Source organism: Cyprinodon variegatus, unplaced genomic scaffold (assembly GCF_000732505.1).
Source record: "Cyprinodon variegatus isolate N-32 unplaced genomic scaffold, C_variegatus-1.0 Scaffold740, whole genome shotgun sequence".
NCBI lineage: Eukaryota > Metazoa > Chordata > Actinopteri > Cyprinodontiformes > Cyprinodontidae > Cyprinodon > Cyprinodon variegatus.
The window spans coordinates 42,347-47,471 of record NW_015151193.1 but is presented as its reverse complement, the minus strand read 5'-3'; the positions used below and the strand labels follow the sequence as shown (position 1 = coordinate 47,471).

General features: G+C 40.8%; 1 protein-coding gene across 3 annotated transcripts in view; it reads right to left on the bottom strand.

Annotated features, from left to right (window-relative positions):
• Positions 1 to 1,599, bottom strand: part of LOC107098013 (deoxyribonuclease gamma-like) — a 20,101-nt gene extending 18,502 nt beyond the window's left edge. For all 3 annotated transcript variants that reach the window (XM_015395434.1, XM_015395435.1, XM_015395436.1), the window contains exon 1: positions 1,449 to 1,599. The gene's annotated coding sequence lies outside the window, so the exon portion shown is untranslated. The remainder of the gene's footprint in view (positions 1 to 1,448) is intronic.
• Between the last annotated feature and the right edge of the window lie 3,526 nt (positions 1,600 to 5,125).

Sequence of the window (5,125 nt, the reverse complement as noted above, 5' to 3'; positions counted from 1 at the left end):
AACATGTGCAGCAAATGGACTGATCCAATATGGTGGACACTGAAGGGGGGGCTGAGACACACTTAATATTATCAGCATTCTGATGGCATTTTAGCCAAAGGTTTTTTATCAAAAATGCAATGAATATGCACAAATAAGGAATAGTTTTTTTTAAGTATAAATGTAAACAGAGTTTTATGGGGCCCCCAGGAACTTTGGGCCTTAGGGAACTGCATAGTATTGCCTAATGGTAAATCCACCCTCCCCCTGTTTCCATGCCCCTCGGCTGGATCATATATAAACCTTTCCATACGTCTAGCGCCTAACAGAGCCTTAGCCTTCAGTCATCTGATCCTGTTTATTGTTCATCAGTCACGCCCAGAACCTGCAAATTATTACTGACAAGCACTGGAAAAATACCCACATTCAAGCGTGAGTGGGAGAAATATGTTTGTACAAAGACTTGTAAAAAGCAACACCTTTAGGCTTTTTTTTAAAGTCTAATTATTATCTTTTAGCAAATTTGATATGCTCATTAAAGTTTTTTACACCTTTAAAAGTCTTTACATAACTTTTATTCAACACTTTTTAAATCATTTATAGTTTAAACTGGTATTTCAGCTTAGCGCCCGTTTATCTTGTAGTACACTGCAAAAAATTTAAATCCAAGTAAATCAGTTTTTCTTAAAATAAGTTCATTTTGTCTTGAATTGAGCAGATAAGAGAATCACTTTGCCAATGGAATAAGACAATTTACATTTAAAATAAGAAAAAGACTGCAGGCTCTTCTTTTAAAATGCATAATAACCAATTATCTTATTTTAATGGTAAAAATGCTCATTCTATTGCAAATGAAATTATTGTCCAACTCAAATTCAGGTTAAATACACTTATTTTAAGAAATGTTTTGCAGTTTTTGCAGAAAGGTCAAATCTTAGACACATTTTTACTTAAAATCCCAGCGCTTTCTTAAAATGCTCTTAGTAACGTGTGCAGCATTGATGAAACCCTGATTAGAATGAACTGAAACATCCTGACCTCATTAATCAAGACATTTTTTTAATCAGCAGACCAGTTGTTCTGCATTGACTCTGATCCAATCCACAGCTGCTGGGACATTCAAGGCTTTCAGAGACACTTTAACTTGAAATGTTTGTATTTTGGTGGCTGTGGGAGATAAGCCTAAGTGGCCTCCCACCATCTGAGGGTCGCTGAAGAACCTTTTCTCTTATCGGTGCCTCACACATGTTCCTTGTTGTTTTGGTGGAAGGCTTAGATTAAATTAAAAATCATTAAAGCATCACTTTGATGTTTAAAGTGTGAAAGGTATTTAGTTTTGTGAAGGATGACCTTGTTTTCTTCAAGAAGACAACAGGAAGAGGTTTTCTCATTGTCTGAAGGCATAAAAAGCGTCTCAGTCATGCAGAGCTGAAAGGGACAAAGAAAATCAAAGAAAAGCTGCTTCTCACCTGCAGGATAATCTGCTGCTTCTAATGAGTCCAAAAATCCAAGGTTGAAATCCCCCCTCAGGTAAGACTGGCAGCTGTAGGTGTTTTAGATCTCACTACAAAGTAAGTTCTGTGTTACTACAAGAACCTAAGGAATGTTAAAGAGTGTGAAGACCAGCTGTTTGATTGGTCAAAAGCCAACCAATGGCACGGGTTCAAAAGAAACAGATACCCCGCCCCTTTAGTGCTGAATTCCTGTCTGAGAGCCTGTTTGTCTCTAAAACCTATGGACAACATAAAAACACCAACTGAGTCATAGAAAAGGTCAGTTTCTCTCAGGACTGTTAGGGAATAAAAAACTGAATAAATATGTGTGTCTGTTTTCACCCTGACGATCTTCCGGACATTTTAAGAAAGCAGACAAGACAAAACCACCAACAGGAAGTAGAACAAACCAGAAATACATGATCTCAATGTTTGAAGAGCTCCTATAACTGAATAGGAGGGTAGAAATGAGCTAAAGCCCCACACACAGTTCAATATACAAAGATGTATTCTAAAGGTAAAGTAAGAATATAGATATACAACTGAATTAAACCTTCAATATAGAACACAGCTATGGAGGACCAGGAGAGTCTGTGAAAAAGATAAACAACCATTTTAAATGTAACATTTAAATAATACATTTAGAAATCCTATTTAAAAAGGATTTTTAAATTGCACTTTTTAATTCAAATTATTCAATTCTATTCAGTTTATTTCTATAGCTCCAATTCACATCATGTCATCTCAGGTCACTTTCCAGTTCACCAGATCATCCAGTCAGATTGATTCAAAGTTTTCTATCTAAGGAAAACCAGCTGATTGCATCGACTCATTGACTCTTCAGCAATCCCTCACACTAAGCATGCTTGTAGCGACAGTGGAGAGGAAAAACTCCCTTTGAACAGGAAGAAACCTCCAGCAGAACCAGGCTCAGTGTGAGCGGCCATCTGCTGAGGCTGACTGGGGTTCAAGGAGACAGAAGCAGACATAGAAAAAGAAGCATAGATACAAAAGGCAACTGTCAACCAGCTGACTTAGATTTACATTTTTTGCAGTGCAGCTCCATGTCAGAGGATGAAAAAGAGCAAATCCAGTTAGTCTAAGGGGGTGTTCGGTTTCAGCAGCTGTCTCCACCAAGGACCCGGTCTACCTGGACTGGGTCCTTCCACGTCCGTGAAATTAAGGAGGCCGGAAGAGTTTTGGATTCAAACAGGTCCAGCCTTCTCCAGCTTTCACCGCACGTACAATCTGTCGCCTAGCAACCGTAAGAGATGACAAACAAAGTAGGCGGAGTATGGATACTGAACAACACTGCTGTTCTGGGTGCTAATAACATTTCTGAGGAGCTTCAACAGCAGTACGGTCGTCTCAGATATCAGATTTATAGTCCCCACCCTGCAGAGATGTTGGAATCTGAGCTTAAATGTCCGTCAGACCCATTTACACAGGGACAGATAAAACCTTTCAATAAACCAAACATCACCGTCACATATCTGACTCAATAACCATTAAAACAACTATTTTCATTCGTTTCAGATGGAACTATTCTCAGACTTGGATTATATTAAACTGCACTTCCAATATTCACCAGTGTTTGGGGCCATTTCCCTTTTTCCTCTGAGCACAGAGCAGCTGGCTTGCTTAGATTTGCAAAGAATCATGGGATACCAAAGGCTACGGAGGATACTGCAGACCTGTCCTACAAAACGGGAAAAAAAGAAGGCTGCATTTGTCAGGCCACTGTGACGTAATCAGCCAACGAATCCAGGCTTCGTTGGACGCCGCCCCTCAATTTGAACTCAGCAAAAGTCAGAGAAACAGGACAACACTGAAAAACAGGCCAAGCTATGTTATCTATCTTAGGGTGAGTATTGTATAAGGCTGTGACCAATAGATTCTGACATTTCTTTAACTTTTTAAAGGACCAATCGACCCACATTTTTTAGGGTAAGTTGTGATGAAATTGTCTAGCTCCGCCCCTGGTTCAGAGCTTTGGTTTTACAGAGGAAAGCAGGAGATGAGGAGCAAAACTAGGACTTCTATGTAGACCAGAGGTATACCACCCATGGTAAAGACTCTGGATCGAAGGGCTGGCAGCAGTCCTGGATGAAGGTCCCCTGTCAGCACGGGGCCACATGTGACCCTCAGGCTCCACCTAGAGGGAAAAGCAGGAAGCAGCAGGCAAAATGAAGATAATCTCCAGGACACCAACCGAAACATGCAGTTGCATTTAACAAAACATGCAGAAGATTTTTTTTTTTTTTTTAGTTTTGTCCTGTCCGATGCCATATTTGAAAATGTTCCCAGTAAGGTGGTGGTGCGGAGCAGGGAACATTCTTGTGTTTTTAACTTTTTTATTCTTGTTTTTCTTTGTGTTTTTTTCTTTCAGTCTGCAGCTAAGTTGTGAAACGCTTTATAAATAAAGTGGTTTGGTTTGTCCTGTGAACCACTGTCACAAAATGATGGCCAATTCAATAGTTTAGACTAAATTTGGACTTTTTTGTTGAAATTTCTATTTATTTTCAGTATTTGGATTATTCTCTTCTGTAAAATTAATATTCTTAAAAAAGCTTTTCAGTCATGTGACCGACTGTTTCCATCTAATTATAATCAAGTTACTTTTTTAAATGAACTTTAATAATGTAAAAAGTCATGATTTATTGTCTAGTATATCAAAAATTATTTATTCAGTCCCTAAGTAAACCCCCGCTGCTCAGGGTAGAGCTGCTGACATCACGGTGTGTTCACACCAGAAGCGCTCTGGGCTTCAGAGCTTCTGATTTACATGTAAAGTCTATGGTGGATGGCGTCAAGCAGCGTCCAGAGGTCGTGGTGACGAGAGCAGCGTGTCCCGGCATTCAGACATCTGATCTTTTGCAGCTTGAGGAAAAACATCAACCAATCAGACGTGTTTCGGGAGACAGACACAACCTGCAAGCTGTCATCATTTCTGCAGAGCTGTCAGCATATGAAAAATCTATAAATATAAAGGGATTAAACTGAACAGGTTTCAAAAAACCAGGAGGATTGTTTTTATTATGTACAAAGAGCGAGCTCTGATCATTATATATAAAAATGTTCAAATCTGCCAAGAGAAATAAAGGATCGGATCCTCCAAATCCGAGGCCATGGTTCTCCAACGGAGAAAGGTGGACTCTCCTCTTCAGGTCGGTGGAGAGTCCTTGTCTCAAGTGGAGGAGTTCAAGTATCTCGGGGTCTTGTTAACAAGTGAGGGACTGATGGAGCGTGAGATCGATAAACGGATCGGTGCGGCGTCAGCAGTGATGCGGTCGATGTATTGCACTGTTGTGGTGAAGAGGGAGCTGATTCAGGGGGCAAAGCTCTGATTTACCGATGGGTGAGGGTGAGAACGTAACGACGTAACGACCCAAAGGACAAGACTGCGAATAAAATCAGTCGAATGAGTTTCCTTCACAGGGTGGCTGGGCGCACTCTTCCAGATCAGTTGAGGAGCTCAGTTACCCGGGAGGAGCTGGGAGAAGAGTTGCTGCTCCTCCACGTCAAAAGGAGCCAGCTGAGGAGGATCAGGAATCTATTCTGGATGCCTCCTGGTCGCCTCCCTCAGGAGGTGTTCCAGGCATGTCCCATAGGGAGGAGGCCTGGTGGAAGGTCCAGGACACGCTGGAGAGACT